The sequence below is a fragment of the Podarcis tiliguerta genome (assembly GCF_965153285.1).
Source record: "Podarcis tiliguerta genome assembly, chromosome: 7".
NCBI lineage: Eukaryota > Metazoa > Chordata > Lepidosauria > Squamata > Lacertidae > Podarcis > Podarcis tiliguerta.
This window is the reverse complement of record NC_139540.1, coordinates 89003754-89026378: the sequence shown is the minus strand read 5'-3', so window position 1 is coordinate 89026378 and position 22625 is coordinate 89003754.

The window sequence follows — 22625 nt, the reverse complement described above, 5'->3', positions numbered from 1 at the left end:
TTCCCTTAAAGGGCCTGTGGGGGGAGGGGAGTAAAACTCTCCCCACCCACCTGCCATCCACTTTTGTTCAGTTTAAGATGTTTTCTGTGTGCCAGCTCAGTTCTGGTTTTAGAGGCAGGCTTGGTGGAGGAACTGTCTCTCTGGGCAATCTAGCATAAAAAGTAAAAGAAAAAACCACTCTTTAATAAACTCATGTGTGTGTGTGTGTGTGTGTGTGTGTGTGTAGTTTGGCAACAAATGAGAAGCCTTTGGAAGAATATAATTAGTCTGCATCACTGAATAAGAAAGTCCAGGCCAACAAAGCAATGCAGTGCTTGGGACAATCTAATCACAACCACCCCTGCCTCCAGTGAAAGGTGATATTGAAATGGAAAAAGAAATAGAGAGACAACGTGATAGCAAGTGACTTCAGTTATCCTCACATTGACTGGGTAATTGTAAATTAAGCTCGTGATAAGAGGCAAAATTTATAGGTACGATTAATGATTGTGTAGAATAGTTAGTAATTGAGCCAACAAGAGTGATTTAATAGTGAGCTGTACTTGGGACCTGACTACCCATATAAACACTGACAATCTGATTAGAAATGGTGACTGCAGCACTATCAGATTCAACATATGTGTAAGTGGGAAATGGCCTAGAAATTGCCAACAAGGTCACATTTAATTTCAGAAAGGGGAATTTCTCAAAAATGAAGAGATTAGTTAGAATAGTAGAATGGAAGAGTAAAGAAGGACAGTCCCCCTTAGGGTGCCTGAAGGGTGCTTAATTAACTGTACCAGAGAGAATGCATTCCACAAATGAGAAAGGGCACAAGCAAGTCCAGGATGATGCCAGCTCTGGAAAAACAAATAGAAACTGATGATAAGGCAAGCAATTGCCTTATCAAAGACCATCGGCTGCAGTGAGGACTGCAGGGTCTGCTTCCTTACAAGGCCTTGACCAGCTGGCCTGGGGGGGAGGCCCAGGCCCTCATACCTCCAGCTATAAAGAGACTCCAGTGGCAATGAGGACTGCAGGGCTTAGAGGGTGGGGCTGGACTCACTGTAACAAACCCTTGGGGAAGTGCTGGGGGGGGGCAGTGGTTCTGCTATTGCTTCTCTGCCCCAAGTGTCTAATGCAGGGGTCGGCAAGGTCTGATCACTATGCTCTGAAAGCCAGGATTGACTTTCCACCCCCACCCTGCTTTGGTGGCGAGCCGATTTGGGTTCGCCCACAGAGGCTGATGGACCCTGATAGATTCTGTGAAGCTTTGCGGGACCTTGCTCCCCCTGGCGACTCATTGACTGAGCTTGTTGAGGGCTGGAATACCCGGCTCTTGGCGGCCATTGATGAGATCGCACCTAAGCGCCCTCTGTGACCCCACAGAAACCGGGCTCCCTGGTTTACCGAGGAGCTCCGGAAAATGAATCGGGACCTCCAACTGCTAGAGTGAGTATGGCAGGGTGCCCACGATGGAGCTTCAACAACGTCTTATCCACGTGACGGTCACCTCCAGACTGGATTATTGTAACTCACTCTACGTGGGGCTGCCCTTGAGACAGACCAAGAAACTCGAGCGGGTGCAGAATGCCACGGCTAGACTCTTTACGGGGTCCTCGCTGCAAGATCACATTCACCCAGTGCTATACCAGCTGCACTGGCTCCCGGTGTAGTACAGGATCAGGTTTAAGGTGCTGGTTTTAACCTTTAAAGCCCTATACGGCCTAGGACCCTTGTACCTACGGGACCGCCTCTTTTGGTATGTCCCACGGAGGACCTTACGGTCTTCAAACAAAAACATCTTGGAAGTCCCGGGCCACAGGGAGGTTAGGCTGGCCTCAACCAGAGCCAGGGCTTTTTCGGCTGTGGCTCCGATCTGGTGGGACGCTCTGTCATAAGAGACTAGGGCCCTGCGGGACTTGACATCTTTCCACATCTTTCCACAGAGCCTGCAAGACAGAGCTGTTCCACCAGGCCTTTGGCCAAGGCAAAGACTGACCCCTCCTTTGGTACTCCTCACAGAACTCTAGCCCAATGGTTGCCATTAATTTGATTTGAACTGATTTTATAATGAATTGATTTTAGAATGTGGTATTATTTTACTGTTGTTAGCCACTCTGAGCCCAGCTTTGGCTGGGGAGGGCAGGATATAAATAAATTATTATTATTATTATTATTATTATTATTATTATTATTATTATTATTCCCAACTCCCTTAACTGTTCCTTATAAGGCTTGGTTTCCAGACTCATTATCATCTTGGTTGCCCTCTTCTGCACAAGTTCCGGCCTGTCAATATCCTTCCTAAATTGTGGCAGTAAACCCGTGGAGTTCAATGTTTCAGTGTTGTTGTTGACATCTATAGGAGCAAACTCCTAGGGGTCATGGGGGCTTGGGCCCCCACAAAGTTGATGGACATTCCCATTCAAATGGTGTGTGTGCACTGTGTCATGTGAACGATTATGTGGGGTGGGGCTTACCTGGGCCACCGCAATATTTTATTCATATTGGCACCCCTGTTGACATCCATCTGTCTCGGGAGACAGTGGAAGAGTGCTCCATTGTGATATTCATATTGATAGTTAAAATTGAGTGTAAAGTAGCTGATTTTCATTTTAGTTTATTTCATAAAAGGGTATAAGGATTATTTGGAAATCCTAGGAGGAATTATGACTGTATAAATAGAGGAAATTAGTAAATTGTTTGTCAAAAGGTGGCGTTTTCATGTGAGACATTGTCTTTCTCAGGTTGAGTCCTGACTAGCATTTATTTGAATTTGGATTTATTTGAGTCCTTAAAAGGTTACTGATCTCAGGTTTCATAAGATCATTTAGTGACCTACTTAAGAGAAGGGGGGGCAAGTTTTAGATGTCTTGGTAGTTTTATTGTATACAAATTAGTCTAGGCTAGCCCATCAATGTCTTATGTCAATTTTGTCAATTTTGAAGCTGTGTTTTCCTTTAAGATGTTTTTCGTCTTTGAGGCATCTGTCCACATTGGCTTCCAGTATGTTTCTGAGCACAATTCAAAGTGTTGGTGTTGACCTTTAAAGTCCTAAACAGCATCTGCTCCGTGTACCTAAAGGAGCATCTCGATCCCCATAATTTGGCTCATACACTGAGGTCCAGCTCCGAGACTCTTCTGGTGGTTCCCTCTCTGCAAGAAGTGAAATTACAGGGAAACAGGCAGAACGGCTTTTTAGTAGTCACACCTGCCCTGTGGAATGCCCTCCCGGCAGACGTCAAAGAGTTAACCTACTATATAATTTTCCATAGACATATGAAGGCAACCCTGTTTCAGGAAACTTTTAATGTTTGATGCTATATTTGTGTTGGGACCCACCCCCCAGTGTGGCTGTGGCAAAGCAGTCGGAAGGGCAGGGTATAAGAAACTGATGATGATAATGATGATTGCTGTCAGAAGCAGTACATCTCTGAATACCAATTGTTAAACACCAGGTAGGGAGAGTATATTGTGTAACAGGCTTCCTATGGTCCTCTGGTTTGCCATTGCGAGAACTGGCTCCTGGATGAGATGTTCCTTCGGCCTGATTCAGCAGGCTCTTCTTGTGTTCTTAAGAGCCCCCAGCTGAGCCATGATGTACCTGTTCCCAAACCTGCCTGGCAGGTTTCAACCATTAACCCCTTCTCTTAGAATCAAGAACTACTGAATTAGAGGGTGCTATGAGAGGTTACACCAACCAGCTCCCGATCTTGGAACACTTTTCATCATATTGCTCTCCACTGTTCATCACATACTCAACAACTGTGAGTCAGTTCTGCATAAATACAGACAGCACTTTATTTGTCCTTTTCCATTGTCAGCTATGGAGTGCTGGGATTTCAGGCACTCCTCCCGGACTCCCAGTCCGGTACAGACATGCTATGATTCCTGTAAGTCAGCAGCAAAGCAGTTAATGCTCTGAGGACTGCAAAATGGACTCAGGCACATTCCAGCAAAAATTACCATTTTGTACCTGATACTTTCGCAACCCAACATTCATTTGTGGCAGTATTGTGCTATCAATCCATGTGCATTCCAGCTGCATGACTCCTATTAATTTTAATAGAAGTCAGGAGAATAAAATGCTGAGCAAAGCACTTTGAAAATGTGTTCCATTCTAGGGGAATGTATTGCTCTGCTTTGTGCAGGGGGACATCTTTAGAAAACAGAGCTGAATGCTGCATCATTTCAATAGCTCACGCCTTTGTGCTGACTCCTAACAGTGGGGCTCTCTGGCTGGTGTAACATTGCCATAGACAATAGGCTTCTTAACTGAATAAATGACCAGAATTTATCGACCTGGAGCAGACAAAAAATCAGGAGAAAATAATGTTATAACATTTGCATGTTATGTTATTTGGGAAAGATAGATAGAGAGCAGAGGCTCAGACAATCTTTTCCTGAGTAATCCCATCCACAGCACTACAGTTACTGTGGCACTGTAGACAGTGGCTTGAAGGCCTAACCAGTCTATTAGACAGAATGAAATTTGGTTAGTCTGTGTTTAGCCAGCAGGAAGCATAATGACACCAGCTGCTCGTCTTGGGCACCAGCTTCAGGGCCAGTTCACACATGCATGTACATCCAGAACTGTGCCGAATTTTGTGGTGTTTGAGCTGCAGTCACATCAGGGCCACTGGGAGATAAACTGGGTTCATTACAAGCCATGATAATAACATGCTGCCCCCCCCCAAAAGGTACAATGCAGCATATACTATACCTTCTGGACAATATGAATGCAACCTGCAGGGTGGTTTCCCCAGGGAGAGCCTTTTGCATCCATCTGACACAATCCACAGTGGGCAACCCCTCTCCATGTATGACTTATCTGGGTGCTGAAGGAGGATCTCAGGGTAGGGCTGGCATTCCTATCATCTTACTGTGTATTTGGTGTGCTGGGTCAGTGGAGCTTTGGGTCCACTTCAAGGACTGTTGGTGTGCAGAGATACTGCCAGGGGCATTACCAAGGACCTGACCTGGCCTTTCTGGCAATTCCCCCCAGAGCTGGAGCTAGCTGCTCTGCACATGCTGTGCACCCGGGGGCAGGGCTAGCGTCCTGGGGGGCAGGGCGGTGATGTTACCCTCCCCCCAGGGATGACATCCGGGGTGGGTCACACAACCCTTCCACCACACACCCCTTCCTTCGCCAGTGTTTCCCCCTACCTTGGTTGCTGCCTATCTGTGGCTAGAGGAATTCAGAAATAAGAGAGCTCAGTTGTGGTGTGATAGCCAGGCTGCAGAGTCGGACATACAGAAAGATGTCCGAGTGTGTCATTAATCTGGCCCCTCAAGTCAACAACCCATTGGACACTAGCTCTCCTCTCCTCACTGTCATCTGAGCACAAGAGTGTCTGGATTATCATTTCACTGAATGCACACTATGCAGAGTGCTGGATGGTTGGCAAAACAGCATCCATCTTTTGCAGTCTAACTTGCCGGAGCTGAAACAAGATACGGCCTGGGCCTGCCACCTGAGTGTTTTGCTTTGATGTTGAACCAGCAGGGGTAGTACACGCAAATAATGTATTCCACTATCAATGCTAAGTTTTGTTTTTTTTAAAAGTTTTTTATTTATACAACAAAAAAGACAAACAAACAAACAAAGAACACAAATACCAAATTATACACAAATTACAAAAATAACCATAGACACATAATATTCTTAGCAGACAATAAAACATCTATTGGTCTTAACACTAAAGACCCGACCTCCCGTCCATTCCATACTTCAAATTCATGTTACTTATTGCCAATACACATTCTTTCTTATAATTAAGCTTATTCTCATTAAATCTAATTTCTTATATCTACCTTACAACTATTACTGAAGTTCCTCGAATGCTGCAACAGAATTTAAACTACTATATTTATTTTTCAGATATTCTTTGAAAACCTCCCATTTAGAAACAAATTCCTGTTTAGATTTATTCTTTATTTTTTCTGATAAACCATCTAATTCAGCATATTCTGTCAGCTTTTGGATCCAATCTTGAATGGAGGGGATTTCATTACTCTTCCATTTTGCTGCAATCAAAACTCTTGCTGCCGCCATGGCATATAAAAAGATACCCTTCCTCTTTTGTGGAATATCCAAATCTGTTATTCCTAGGAGGTAGGCCTCTGGTTTTTTATTGAAAGAGATCTTTAGCATTTTTTGCAATTCTGCATGTATACTCTCCCAGAATGCCTGTATTTTCCTATATATCCACCACATATGGAAGAATGTTCCTGAGTCTCTGCATCTCCAACAATTACTTGATACATTTTTATACATTTTTGAAAGCTTCCCTGGTGTTAGATACCATCGATGTTGCATTTTTCGAAAGTTCTCTCTAATCGTGTAACAATTTGTGAATTTCCAATTGATCTTCCATAAATTTTCCCATTGGGCCATGGTTATTGAGTGGCCAAAATCCTGGGACCACCTCACCATTGCCACTGTTACCTCCTCCTCCTTGACCGTCCAGTCAAGGAGGAGTCGGTAAGTTTTGGAAAGGGTTTTTCTTTTAGAATTTACAAGATCAGATTCAAATCGGGAAATTTCTGTTGAGAACCCCTTTTGTTTGTCAGATTTAAATTTTTCAAATAACTGATGGTATTGGAACCAGTCTGAGATGTGGTCGCTTATTTCCTCAAAGTTTTTTAATTTTATTTGGTTATCTTCATTTTTTAGAAGTATTTTATATGTTGGCCAGCTTTCCTGAGTATTTTTCCATTTTACTGCTATGGCTTCTACTGGAGAAGTCCACCACGGGATTTTAGGCTCCATCAGGTCTTTATATTTTCCCCATACAGCAAAGAGTGATTTTCTTATTATATGGTTGGTAAAGTTTTTATGAATTTTCGCTTTTCCATATATTAGGTAGGCGTGCCATCCCCAGCGGTTGTCAAAACCTTCCAGGTCCAAGAGGTCCGAATCCTGCAACGTGCACCAATCTTTTAGCCAGGTGAAACAGGCTGCCTCGTAGTAAAGTTTTAGGTCGGGTAGGGAAAAGCCTCCTCTCTCTTTTATGTCTATTAAGATCAGGTGTTTAATCCTAGGTTTCTTCCCTTCCCACAGGAATTTGGAAATTTCTCTTTGCCATATCTTGAGACAACCTGCTTTGCCCAGTATTGGAATCATTTGAAATAAAAAGATTAATTTTGGAAGCACATTCATCTTTATAATGGAAATCCTACCCGGAAATGTTAATTTTAGTTTACTCCAGGTTACAAAGTTTTTTCTAATCTCTAACCAAGTTTTGGTGTAATTATCCTGGAATAAATTTATGTTCTTGGGGGTGATCCAAATACCCAGGTATTTCGCTTTTGAGGAGATTTTCAGGCCCAATATTTTTTCTAAATCGTCCTTTTCTTCTGTGGTTACATTTTTAACAAGCATTTTTGTTTTTGTTATATTCAGCTTAAAGCCTGCCACTTCTCCGAATTCTTTAATCAATTCCAGCACTCTTTTCAGACTTTCTTTAGGGTTTTCAGTCATAACGAGTAAATCGTCCGCAAAAGCTTTAATTTTATATGTTTTGTTTCCCAGAGTGATGCCTTTAACAAGCTGATCCTTTCTTATCTGGTTGTTCAAGACTTCCATCACCAAGATAAATATCAGTGGTGACAGTGGGCAGCCCTGTCTGGTTCCCTTGTTTATTTTGCACTCCTCAGTAATTCTTCCGTTGATGATCAGTTTTGCATATTGTTCTGTATAGATGGCATTTATTCCTTTACAAATATTTTCTCCCAGTCCGATTTCTTCCATTAATTTTTTCATAAACTTCCAGGACACATTATCAAAAGCTTTTTCAGCATCCACCAACATAATAGCTGCTGGTTTGTCAATTTTAATATCCAAATATTCTAATACATTAATCACACATCTAATGTGTGATTAATGTATTATCAATGCTAAGTTGTTGATGTATAGAAACACATGTTCAACAAAGCCTGTTTGCTGTTCACCATGCTGAATGGCTCACTGGGCCAATTTCGAAAAGGGCCAGATCCATGGGAAGTTTTCCTCTCCTTATGCCCTGTGTGATCCAATATCTGTATGCTTAATCAGTAGACAGATCCTTTATGACATTGTTACTCAGTGAAGCAAGAGGCTCGCCAGTTGAGAGTTTGGTGAATGAAGGATCAATTTCAAGTTCTGTAGCAGAGTCCAGCATCTTGCCAATGTTACCTGTCCACTTGCTGTTAGACAAGTTCCCTAGCTGTTCCCGTCAAGTGCTGTGATCGAGTGTTGCAAGGGCAACTTGGTGGTGTAGAGGACACAAACAAATCAGATCAGCTTATGAACAAGCTTGACCTCTACCCAATGCATAGTACCAAGTGCCCAGCCAGTGTTAACATTCGTAGAACCACCTCCAGTGACTTGGAGGCCCTTATCAATGCCTACAGCTCCTTCAAGGCATGCCAGGCATTGGAGGGGTGGAGGTTGACAGCCCTTGCCATGTGAAATAAGTATCACATATGATTTCCTGACCAGGATATCCCATATCCTCTGTTCCCCAGATGACAGTAGGGACATTTCTCACTCCTCTCATAGAATCATAGAATCATAGAGTTGGAAGAGACCACAAGGGTCATCGAGTCCAACCCCCTGCCAAGCAGGAAACACCATCAGAGCACTCCTGACATATGGTTGTCAAGCCTCTGCTTAAAGACCTCCAAAGAAGGAGACTCCACCACACTCCTTGGCAGCAAATTCCACAGTCGAACAGCTCTTACTGTCAGGAAGTTCTTCCTAATGTTTAGGTGGAATCTTCTTTCTTGTAGTTTGGATCCATTGCTCCGTGTCCGCTTCTCTGGAGCAGCAGAAAACAACCTTTCTCCCTCCTCTATGTGACATCCTTTTATATATTTGAACATGGCTATCATATCACCCCTTAACCTCCTCTTCTCCAGGCTAAACATGCCCAGCTCCCTTAGCCGTTCCTCATAAGGCATCGTTTCCAGGCCTTTGACCATTTTGGTTGCCCTCCTCTGGACACGTTCCAGTTTGTCAGTGTCCTTCTTGAACTGTGGTGCCCAGAACTGGACACAGTACTCCAGGTGAGGTCTGACCAGAGCAGAATACAGTGGCACTATTACTTCCCTTGATCTAGACGCTATACTCCTATTGATGCAGCCCAGAATTGCATTGGCTTTTTTAGCTGCCGCGTCACACTGTTGACTCATGTCAAGTTTGTGGTCAACCAAGACTCCTAGATCCTTTTCACATGTACTGCTCTCAAGCCAGGTGTCACCCATCTTGTATTTGTGCCTCTCATTTTTTTTGCCCAAGTGCAATACTTTACATTTCTCCCTGTTAAAATTCATCTTGTTTGCTTTGGCCCAGTTCTCTAATCTGTCAAGGTCATTTTGAAGTGTGATCCTGTCCTCTGGGGTGTTAGCCACCCCTCCCAGTTTGGTGTCATCTGCAAATTTGATCAGGATGCCCTTGAGTCCATCATCCAAGTCGTTGATAAAGATGTTGAATAAGACCGGGCCCAAGACAGAACCCTGTGGCACCCCACTAGTCACTCTTCTCCAGGATGAAGAGGAACCATTGATGAGCACCCTTTGAGTCCGGTCAGTCAGCCAGTTACAAATCCACTGAGTGGTAGCATAGTCAAGACCGCATTTTACCAGCTTCTTTACAAGAATATCATGGGGCACCTTGTCAAATGCCTTGCTGAAATCAAGGTAGACTACATCCACTGCGTTCCCTTCATCTACCAGGCTTGTAATTCTGTCAAAAAATGAAATCAGGTTCAGAAATCCATGCTGACTATTGGTGATCACAGCATTCCTTTCTAGGTGCTCACAGATTGTTTGCTTAATGATCTGCTCCAGAATCTTTCCTGGTATTGATGTCAGACTGACTGGGCGGTAATTATTTGGGTCCTCTCTTTTCCCCTTTTTGAAAATAGGGACAACATTTGCCCTCCTCCAGTCTGCCGGGACTTCGCCTGTTCTCCAGGAATTCTCAAAGATGATTGCCAGTGGTTCTGAGATCACATCTGCCAGTTCTTTTAATACTCTTGGATGCAGTTCATCTGGCCCTGGAGACTTGAATACATCTAAACTAGCCAAGTATTCTTGTACTATCTCCTTAGTTATTCTGGGCTGTGTTTTCTCTGCTGAATCATTTGCTCCAAATTCTACAGGTCGGGCATTGTTTTCTTTATCGGAGAAGACTGAGGCAAAGAAGGCATTGAGGAGTTCAGCCCTTTCTGTGTCCCCTGTTTGCATTTCATCATCTTCTCCTCTGAGTGACCCCACTGTTTCTTTGTTCTTCCTTTTGCTACGAACATACCCATAAAAGCCTTTTTTGTTGCTTTTAACCTCTCTAGCAAGCCTGAGTTCATTCTGTGCTTTAGCTTTTCTGACTTTGTGTCTACACGTGCTGGCTATTTGTTTGAATTCCTCTTTGGTGGTTTCCCCCCTTTTCCATTTTTTGTACACATCTTTTTTAATCTTAACTCAGTTAAAAGTTCTTTAGATAGCCACCCTGGCTTCTTTAGGCACCTTCCATGTTTCCGTCTCATTGGTATTGCCTGAAGTTGTGCCTTTACTATCTCCCTCTTAACAAACTCCCAGCCATCATGAACTCCCTTTCCTTTTAGTATTACTGTCCATGGGATCTCACCCAGCACTTCCCTAAGTTTTATGAAGTCGGCTTTCTTAAAGTCAAGAAATTGAGTCCTAGTATGCTTGGCTGCTCCTTTCCGCTGTATAGTAAACTTCAGAAGAGCATGATCACTTGCGCCTAATGATCCTTCCACTTCTACCCCATTAACCAGGTCATCGACATTGGTTAGGACCAGATCTAAAATGGCTGTTCCTCTTGTTGCTTCTCCCACTTTCTGGACAATAAAGTTGTCTGCAAGGCCAGTGAGGAATCTCTTTGACCTTATGCTCTTGGCTGAGTTTGACATCCAACAAATATCTGGGTAATTGAAGTCCCCCATTACTACTATCTCCCTTCCTTTTGCATGCTTGGCCATCTGTTCCATGAAGGCATCATCTATGTCCTCTGTTTGGCTTGGGGATCTATAGTAAACTCCCACAATGAGGTCACTGTTATTCTTCTCTCCCTTAATTTTGACCCAGATGCTCTCACTTTGGCTTTGAGGTTCTAAATCTTGGATCTCTTCACAGGTATACACATCCCTGACATATAACGCCACTCCTCCTCCTTTCTTGTCTGGTCTCTCCCAACTGACCATCCTTGATCCCCCCCCCCATTTTTGATGCCCCACCCACAGAGCATTTCCTATCAGAAGAAGGGCACACAAGCCCTCCACCATCATGAGAAGACTCATTAATCCCCATTTTATTTTATTTTATTCTTTGGCAAATTTATAGAAAGATAAACATAGGCCAATAGATACATTTTAGAAAGGGGCAAGGTTAGATGCAGCTGCACAAAGTATTATTTTTAAAAAAATCAAAACTCCTTGCTCTGCTCCCCCTTTCTTCCTGCCCAAAGTAGCCCTGCCCTCTACCTGGTCCTCAGAGCCAGTGTGTTATATGGGGCTGGGCCTTTGCAGTGGCAGCCTCTCTTCCTCCTCACCTGCTGTCCAACAGCTGCTACGAGCTGCCCAAGGGAGGAGGCCAGCAGCAGCAGTCATGCAGAAGCAACAGGGTGCTCTTCACAGCCACCATTTTCACCATCGTCATCACTCAGGACAAGTGTCAGTTCAGCCTCCTCCCTGAGCTCAGCAGCAGCACTGGTGGCGGAAAGGGACATTGCAGGATCAAATCAGAAGCCGGGATGGCTTTTGTAATTCTGGGACTGTCCTGGGAAAATTGGGACATTTGGAGGGTGTGATATCCTCCAATCCACGGCATAGCATGGCTTGCTGGTGCCCAGGGCAGGCATGGGGATGCATGTGTCGGGGAAGGGGCACAGAGGGTGATCAGATCCCACCGCGCCAGCCCAGCACTCACTGCTGATGCTGTAAGAGTGACCCTTCTCAGCGGAGCCAAGTGCAGCCACACTGTATCACCTGCTTGTCCAAGTAGGGGGAGCCTGGCCAGCTGACACAGGGCATGGTGGGTGAATCACTCTGATGCCAGCAGAGAGGAGCTCTGGGCCAGGACATGCCTGTGTTAGGGGCGCCTGGTTTGCACCCCCTCAAAAATGTGCAAGGGCTATGGCCTCACTAGCACCCCCACACTATGTCCCTGCCTCCAAAGTAGATCAAGCCAGCATATATCTTGTCCTTACAACAACAACCCTGTGAGGCAGGTTAGTCAGTGACCTTCATGAAATAAATAAAAAATTGTCCAGTAGCACCTTAGAGGCCAACTAAGTTTGTTCTGGGTATAAGCTTCCATGTGCATGCACACGTCTTCAGAAAGATTATACCCAGAACAAACTTAGTCGGTCTCTAAGGTGCTACTGGACAATTTTTTATTTATTTCGATTGCATCAGACCAACACGGCTACCTACCTGAATCTAGTGACCTTCAGATTTCATGATGGATTTGAAAGGCAGGTTATCCTGGCTGTTCCTATAAATATATTTTTATTAAGTTGTGCATAACAAATTTAAGTTCAAACAAATCATTCACCTCTTCATTTAGGATTCTCTGAATCCTTTGACCTCCCGCCACCCTTCCCTGGTTTGCATTATCAATCTCCCCCCCCCCCCCATGCTTTTCTTATTTTCTCTAATTTGTTAAAAGAATAGTAATCCACTTGCCATGGTTTTTCGTACATTACAAGCATTACTCAAATCCTGCCAAAGTTTTTAGTTGTTTACAGTGTTCTCTTAAATACAATTTTTTCCCATTCCTTAAAATTCTTATCTTCCTGGTTGCTGATTTTCCCAGTCATTTTCGCCACTTTGGCATAGTCCATCATCTTCATCAGTCATTCGTCTCTGGTTGGAACTTTGTCTTCTTTCCATCTCTGGGCCAGTAGTCTCCTAGCCGCTGTCATCGCATACATAAATAATCTATCCTGGATGTTCCAATGCACTACACCAGGGGTAGTCAACCTTTTTATAACTGTTGTTGTTTAGTCGTTTAGTCGTGTCCGACTCTTCGTGACCCCCTGGACCAGAGCATGCCAGGCCCTCCTGTCTTCCACTGCCTCCCACAGTTTGGTCAAACTCATGCTGGTAGCTTCGTGAACACTATCCAACCATCTCGTCCTCTGTCGTCCCCTTCTCCTTGTGCCCTCCATCTTTCCCAACATCTTTTCCAGAGAGTCTTTTCTTCTCATAAGGTGGCCAAAGTATTGGAGCCTTAGCTTCACAATCTGTCCTACCTACCGCCCACTAATGAATCTTTATTGATGGTAAAATTTCCTTACCGCCTACCAGTGCTTGATGGAAGGAGGATTCCCCTACTGTCACCTAGAATCCTGAAACGCTCACTAGTGGGCGGTAGGGACCAGGTTGACAACTCCTGCACTACACAACGCACTGCACAACATTAAAAACAACAACAACAATGTTTGTTTTCATTTTCCATTCTACCGACCCATGTAGCAGCAAACAGAAAAAATGTTCACTAAACCACAGTTGCACCAAAAGGTCAGAGTCAGAGCCTGCTTCTGGAATTGCTTGTTGGTTTAAAAGCAGCCCCTACAGGCTTCTGTCTGAAAGGTGAGGAGGCCACTTGAGAACCTATGCCATAATGTGCTAAGGGATAAGTAGGTGTTAAAAAGCAATCAGCAACAATGAGAAGAGGAAGGAATGGAAAACAGGACTAAATTACCGTATTTTTTGCTCTATAAGACTCACTTTTTCTCTCCTAAAAAGTAAGGGGAAATGTGTGTGCGTCTTATGGACTGAATGCAGGCTGCACAGCTATCCCAGAAGCCAGAACAGCAAGAGGGATTGCTGCTTTCATTTCACTGCACAGTGATATCTCTTGCTGTTCTGGCTTCTGAGATTCAGAATATTTTTTTTCTTGCTTTCCTCATCCAAAAACTAGGTGCGTCTTGTGGTCTGGTGCGTCTTATAGAGCGAAAAATACGGTATGTGGATCACCCCAGTGCTTTTCAACATCTTTATATGCCCCCTTGCTCAGCTTGTCTGGAGTTTTGAGCTGGGTTGCCATCAGTATGCTGATGACACCCAACTCTATCTGTTGATGGACGGCCATCCTGACTTGGCCCCAGGCACACTGATCAGATGTTTGGAAGCTGTGGCTGGATGGTTACGTGGGAGCCGGTTGAAGTTAAATCCTTCGAAGACAGAGGTCCTTTGTTTGGGTTGGTACGATATGGGATTGGGGGGGGGGGCAACTCCTATCTCTTGCAGGGGCGCAATTAGTGCCAGCACTGTCCGTTTGGGTGTAATCTCTGACACCTCCCTTTCCACAGAGGCACAGGTTACAAAGGCGGCATTTTTTCATCTCTGCCAAGCTAAGCAGTTGGCTCCTTACCTCTTTTGCCCTGACCTATCCACTGTGATCCACGCGACAGTCACCTCCAGATTGGATTATTATTATTTTTTTCCAATTTTTAAAATTAATTTTCCAAAATTTTAAACTAACTAACTAACAAATATAACTGAACTTAATCCAATCTTAATGACATTAAGTGATTTCCTCAAATTCCCTTGACTGAATTTCAATATATATCATTGTAACGGTTTTCCAAAACAGATTCTCATAAAATTTACTTAATCCTCTTAACATCTTTGTTTCTTTTCATCTTTGCTTTAAACATAGTATTCTATAACTTCACATATTTAAATCCTTAGCCTATATATTTTTTTTGCAAGTATTTCTAATTAATTTATCTTGGCATATTTAAGTAAATAATCTTTGAAATTCTTCCATTCTTTCTGATGCTCCTCCTCCTTCTGGTCACGGACTCTTCTGGTCAGGTCGGTAGCTCCGAAAAGTCCATCATCTGCATCTGCCATTCCTCCACAGTTGGTACTTCTTGTGTTTTCCAATTCTTGGCCAGTAAAATTCGAGCTGCAGTTGTGGCATACAAAAACAATCTAACTTTTTTTTTTTTTTAGCAATTCCAAACCTGTTATTCCAAGAAGAAAGGCCTCTGGTTTCTTAACAAATGCTTATTTCAATTTTTTTCCAATTCATTATAAATCTTCTCCCGGAAGTCTTTCACCTTGGGACAGGTCCACCACATATGGTAGAAGATACCCTACTTTTATTTACATTTCCAACATATATTATCACTGTTGTGATAAATCTTTGCTAATTTTACAGGGGTTAAGCACCATCTATACATCATTTTCATACTATTTTCCTTTAACACCGTACACGCAGTGAACTTGATCCCTTTCCTCCACAACCTTTCCCAATCTTCAAACATTATGTTATGTCTCACATCTCTTGCCCAATCTATCATCACAGATTTAACTTGTTCATCCTTTGTATGCCACTCCAACAACAGATTATACATTTTAGACAAATTTTAAACTTTAGAATCTAACAACTCCGTTTCCAGTTTGTTTTTTTCCGATGCAAAACCATTTTTCTTATATAATTTATACAATTCATTGATCTGGTGGTAATGTAACCAATTTATTTTATCTTTAATTTGGTCAAATGGTTTTAATTTAAATTTAAATCTGAATATCTCAACCACTTGGTTTCCATGTTTGACTTTTCCTGGGTCTTTGCCTCCATTGGCGAGAGCCACCTGGGTGTTTTCCTCGCTAAAAGATCTTTGTATTTTATCCAAACATTATATAGAGATTTTCTAATTACATGAATTTTAAAACCATTATGGGCCTTTACCTTGTCATACCATAAATATGCATGCCATCCAAACACATTGTCAAATCCCTCCAAGTCTAAAACATCTGCGTCTTCTAGTTGTATCCATTCCTTAACCCAGCAAAGAGTGGCAGCTTCAAAATAAATCTTCAAGTCTGGCAGGGAGAATCCCCCTCTTTCTTTTGAATCCATTAATAATTTGTTAATTAATTCTGGGGTTTTTCCCCTGCCAGATGAATCTAGATAACGCTTTCTGCCATTCTTTAAAATATTTCACATTATCAATAATTGGTAGGTCTTGAAACAAAAACAGCATCTGTCAGGGCTGGCTCCGGGTCCCAGCTCACCAAGGACCAACGCTAGCCGATAGTACAGTATCAAAGTCTTTATTGAAGAATAGTCTCCATTTACAAGTCTCAGCGTCCCAGCCCTACGTCTGGACTTTAGACCGGCGAAGCTCTGTCTGGATCTCCACCCCCTATGCACCAGTTTAAGACTCTAATCTTACTCCACCTCTTCCTTCTCTCTCTCTTCCTCTGGGTCTTACTACCCCCCGGGGTCTCATTCCTCCTGGACTCTTCCGACGCAGAGCTTGACCCCTCTGACTCCTCCCCCTCTCTTCGGCGGGCTTTAGGACCTGGCTCCCTACCCGGGCTGCCCACCTTGCCGCCCTCCTGTACATTTGAACTTGGCGCGCGCGCGCGTTTTACTTTCCGGATGACCGTTTCCTCGCTCCCCGACGAGGGTGTGGCCACTCCTGCCTCACGTTCTCCCTCTGCCTGCGCGCTCCCTGATCCCGATGCCTTGGACTCCTCCCCCCTACTGCACTCTGGGGGGGACGCTGGTCCGGATTTCCAGCTGCTACTCTCTGAGTCCCCTCTGACCCCTTCTTCCCGAGGTGTCCCCCTGGGCACTCCCCTTGCCCTGACCATGGGGGCCCCTTTCTGTGAATCCTCCGAGTCACTGGAGAGACTCAGAGACCTTGGACTACTGTCGCCGCTGACATTTCCTTCCGACTCCTCCCCCTCGCTCTCCGTTTCTTCCCTCTCCTGTGACTCTGCTCCTGAACCCCTGACAGCATCTTTGGCAATTGTTGTTGTTGTTTAGTCGTTCAGTCGTGTCCGACTCTTCGTGACCCCATGGACCAGAGCACGCCAGGCACTTCTGTCTTCCACTGCCACCCGCAGTTTGGTCAGACTCATGTTTGTAGCTTCGAGAACACTGTCTAACCATCTTGTCCTCTGTCGTCCCCTTCTCCTTGTGCCCTCCATCTTTCCCAACATCAGGGTCTTTTCCAGTGAGTCTTCTCTTCTCATGAGGTGGCCAAAGTATTGGAGCCTCAGCTTCACGATCTGTCCTTCCAGTGAGCACTCAGGGCTGATTTCCTTAAGAATGGATGCGTTTGATCTTCTTGCAGTCCATGGGACTCTCAAGAGTCTCCTCCAGCACCATAATTCAAAAGCGTCAATTCTTCGGCGATCAGCCTTCTTTATGGTCCAGCTCTCACTTCCATACATCACTACTGGGAAAACCATAGCTTTTACTATACGGACCTTTGTTGGCAAGGTGATGTCTCTACTTTTTAAAATGCTATCTAGGTTTGCCATTGCTTTCCTCCCAAGAAGCAGGCGTCTCTTAATTTCGTGGCTGCTGTCACCATCTGCAGTGATCATGGAGCCCAAGAAAGTAAAATCTTCTCCTTGTGCCCTCCATCTTTCCCAACATCAGGGTCTTTTCCAGTGAGTCTTCTCTTCTCATGAGGTGGCCAAAGTATTGGAGCCTCAGCTTCACGATCTGTCCTTCCAGTGAGCACTCAGGGCTGATTTCCTTAAGAATGGATGCGTTTGATCTTCTTGCAGTCCATGGGACTCTCAAGAGTCTCCTCCAGCACCATAATTCAAAAGCGTCAATTCTTCGGCGATCAGCCTTCTTTATGGTCCAGCTCTCACTTCCATACATCACTACTGGGAAAACCATAGCTTTTACTATACGGACCTTTGTTGGCAAGGTGATGTCTCTACTTTTTAAAATGCTATCTAGGTTTGCCATTGCTTTCCTCCCAAGAAGCAGGCGTCTCTTAATTTCGTGGCTGCTGTCACCATCTGCAGTGATCATGGAGCCCAAGAAAGTAAAATCTTCTCCTTGTGCCCTCCATCTTTCCCAACATCAGGGTCTTTTCCAGTGAGTCTTCTCTTCTCATGAGGTGGCCAAAGTATTGGAGCCTCAGCTTCACGATCTGTCCTTCCAGTGAGCACTCAGGGCTGATTTCCTTAAGAATGGATGCGTTTGATCTTCTTGCAGTCCATGGGACTCTCAAGAGTCTCCTCCAGCACCATAATTCAAAAGCGTCAATTCTTCGGCGATCAGCCTTCTTTATGGTCCAGCTCTCACTTCCATACATCACTACTGGGAAAACCATAGCTTTTACTATACGGACCTTTGTTGGCAAGGTGATGTCTCTACTTTTTAAAATGCTATCTAGGTTTGCCATTGCTTTCCTCCCAAGAAGCAGGCGTCTCTTAATTTCGTGGCTGCTGTCACCATCTGCAGTGATCATGGAGCCCAAGAAAGTAAAATCTCTCACTGCCTCCATTTCCTCCCCTTCTATTTGCCAGGAGGTGATGGGACCAGTGGCCATGATCTTCGTTTTTTTGATGTTGAGCTTCAGACCATATTTTGTGCTCTCCTCTTTCACCCTCAATAAAAGGTTTTTTAATTCCTCCTCACTTTCTGCCATCAAGGTTGTGTCATCTGCATATCTGAGGTTGTTTATATTTCTTCCAGCAATCTTAATCTTTGGCAATACATTCATCTTAACCACAGAAATCTGGCCCATTAATGACAATTTAAAAGTTGACCAAATCTCCAAATCTCTCTTAATTTCATTCCATAATTTCTCATAATTATCTTTATATAAATTCAAAATTTTCACCGACACATTAACTCTCAGATATTTAATTTTTTTCACAAAGACTAGGCCCGTCTTTTCTTGTAATAATTTCCTTTCCTCATTATCCAGATAATTCTCTAATGCTTTTGCTCTTATTTAACTTAAATCCTGCTACCTGCCTTAACTCCTGTATCATCTCCAGTGCTTTTACTGCACTGGAGTCTGGATCTTGAAGTGTCAACACCAAGTCATCAGCAAAGGCTTTTATTTTATATTGTTTGGATCCTACTACTATACTTTTAATTTGTTCTTCTTTTCTTATTCATACTTAAAAAGACCTCAAGGACTGAAATAAACAGCAGAGGGGAAAGTGAGCACCCTTGCCTGGTACCTTTCTCAATTCTAATTTCCTCCGACACTACATTATTTACTATGATTTTAGCTTTTTGTTCATAATAGATTGCATTAATACCATTTAAAAATCCTGACCCACCCTACTACTTTCTAAATTTTGTGTGAAAAAACTCCAAAGTACATTGTCAAAGGCCTTCTCCACATCGATAAACGTTAACATTGCTTTACAATTTTTTCTTGCTCTTAACTTTTCCAGAATATCTACTATATTCCTTATATTGTCTTTCATATGTCTACCAGGAAGAAAAGCTACCTGGTCCTTATGAATATATTCTGACAAGACCTTCTTCAGCCTATTGGCCAGTAAGCAAAAATTTTGTAATCCACATTGAGTAGGGAAATTGGTCTGTAGTTTTTGACATTGGATCTATCTTGATCTTGTTTTGGAATCGGAGTAATATAAGCTTCCTTCCAGGTTTCAGGTGCTTTGTACCCTCCTATAATCTTGTTGCAAACTTCTAACAGTGGCTGAATAAGCCAGTCTTTCAATGTCTTATAGTATTTTGCTGATAAACCATCTAGCCTTGCCAAGTTGCATTGAATTTATTACATTTTCTACCTCTTGTCTTGAAATTAGTCCGTTTAGTGGGGTCTTTTTACTTTTGGGAATCTTCTGCAAACCATTTTTGTTGTTGTTTAGTCGTGTCCAACTCTTCGTGACCCCATGGACCAGAGCACGCCAGGCACTCCTGTCTTCCTGCAAACCATTAGTTCTGATAAATTGCTCAATTATAGCTTTATCTTCTTTAGCTTTTTTATACAGCTGTTATACAGAATTACTATTCTGAGAGCATCTTCTTATGTCCACAGGGTTCTCAACAGACTTTCCTTCTGTTACGGTATTTGTAATAGTACTTTGTTTTTGCCTCTTTTTTAGTTGCTAAGCTAAAAGTTTTCCACATTTATTTGCAGATTCAAAGTTCCTTTGTCTCATCCTCTTTAACTTCCATTCTATTTCTTGATTAATGATTAGTGAATATTGAGTCTGTAGTGCTTTAATTTCCTTTTGTGTCTGCAAATTCTTTGGGTTACATCTAAGGATCTTCTCTTTATCTTTTAGTTGGTCTAAAATTTTATCCTTTTTCTCGTTCTAAATCTTTCTCCTAATTGAATTTTGTTGAATGAGGAATCCTCCCATTACTGCTTTACTAGCATCCCAAATAACCCTTGTTTCCACTTCATGATTCATATTGATCTCAAAATAATCCTTTAGAGCTTTTTGGGCTTTATTTACAATTTGCTCATTCCTCAACAAGTCATCATTCATTCTCCATCTGAAAGATCCCTGTACGAACATTTTCATTTCCATAAAAACTGTGTTATGATCTGAGCAAGTTTTAGGGCAAATTTCCATTTTTGATACTTTAGGAACCAGGTCCCTGGATATCCATAAATAATCGATACTCAAAAATTATTGGTTTGCATCTGAATAGAATGTGAAGCTTTTTTCTGTTGGATTCCTGACTCTCCATATATCTGACAGATCAAATTTGTCAGTTATTTAAAAAAAAAGTCTTGGGTAATCTACCTGCATTCACTATTTTCTGTATCTGAGTTCTGTCCATTAATGTGGATGCCACTCCATTCAGATCTCCCATTAAAATTAATTTATAATCCAAATGTTCCAAAAGACTTTTTTCCAAGTTCTTAAAAAATTCTGCTTTGCCATCATTAGGTGCATAGATTCCCAATAATAAATATTTTTCACCTTGTGCTGAAATTTCCACTGCAATGTATCTTCCCTCCTCATCTTTAAAAATCAGTTTTGGATTCCATTTTTCCTTGACATATAACACCACACCTCTTTTTTAAACTTTATCTGAAGAAATAAATTCTTGACCTAATTTCTTATTGGATAAAATTTTTCTGTGTAGTCTTGTAATATGGGTTTCCTGTAAACAAATTACATCCAAATTTTGCTTTGTCAAAACATGATAAACCTGCCTCCTTTTCTGAGGAGAATTTAAACCATTAACATTCCAAGAATAAATTCTCAAAGCCATGATGATAAATTAAGGAGTCGCTGCTTCCGCCCCTGACAACTGTGAGCTTTCCAGTCCAAGTTCAACCGAGTACTTTTGCAGAAATCTGTCTTTCTCTCCAATAGTCTTAATTCTTTGCTTTCTTTTTACAAATTTGAAGGAGACCTTCTGGGAATTCCTACCTAAAGAAGATATTTTTCCTCCTCAAAATGTTAGCCAAATCTGTGAAGTTTGATCTCTGGCTCAAGAAGTGTCTAGGAATTTATTTAAAGAGGACGACAGCTTTGTCCTGAATTTTTAGACCTTTTTTATAATGCAGCCCCAAAATGGTATCTCTCTGTTCTTTGGTCTTAAAGACCACTATACAATCATAGGTAATTTGTGAGTCCTTTTTGGGGGCCAGAGGTCTACTTCTTCTTTTCTTAAGTTCCACCACGCCACAAATTGATCTGTCAACCACTCCTTGAGTCGATCTTCTTCCTGTTGTCGAGAGACACCTCTCAATCTTAGATGGGTTTCCTGTTCCTTCTTCTGAAGAAATGCAATCAAATTTGAATTTTCATATTGTAATCTTTCCAAATCAGTGACTCTAACTGTCTCAAGCTGTGTGAGCCTTGTCTCATGAGTTGTGACCTCAGTCTTTACCTCTTTCAGTTCCACACTTAAGTCCTCAAACTTTTTATTTAAATTTTCTATGCCCTCTGTATTGTGATTTATGTTGTCTTTAATTTCATTCAACAGTTGCATTACAGATTCCTCAAAGAGTGCACTTTTGGAGCCTCGTCTTGCTGTTCCCCTCTCTGCTTTCTCAGCACACATAATTGCTCAGGAATTTCAAGGTCAGTCCCACAGTAAGCAGGGAAGAAGAGAGAAAACAGGTTCCCACAATAATCCCACAGGAGTCAGTTTCAGGCAGCAAGCAGCCTCTCTATTTGTTATTACTGAAAGGCAGGCTGTAAAAAAATTTCTCAGTCCCTTTTAATATTTAAAAGGCAATCCTGGAGGTGACAGATACTTTTTGTTACTTAAAAACAAGTCCAGGCAGCAGCAGGATACAAAATATCCAAGTCAATGGAAACGAAATTTGAATGTTTCCTCTTCCATTGTGACGTCACAATGGAGTCTAGCCTTTCCCTACCGGGAGGTCCGTTACAAAATGAAGACACTTCTTTATATTAATACACAGTCTCACAGGGTTTTTGAGACTAAAAATAATTTCCCCTCCTTCCCCCTGCAGAAGAGGGGCTTTGGAGTTAACTTGCAAAACTTTCTTTTCTCTCTCAGGGCTTTGGTCCATGTTTACCAACTCTCCTTTAATTCAGCGAAAGGGATTGACCTCCGTTTTTAAATCTCTTTCTCTCCTAATTGTGGTCTAATTTAAGCTTTATTCTTTACTCACGGTTCTGAATTTTTAGTCCTTTTTTTCTGGAGGAATTGGCCGCTCACGATTGCCAGACACGGAGCTTCATGCTGTGAAGGAAACAGTCGTTTCCGCTGTGCCGTGTCTCCAACCCCACTCGCTCTCGGGCTCTTTATGAGCTTACTGGGGAGTGGGGGAGTCACCAAAAGGCACCCAGGTCCTCAGAACGCCAGACTGGATTATTGTAACTCACTCTACGTGGGGCTGCCCTTGAGACTGACCCAGAAACTGCAGCGGGTGCAGAATG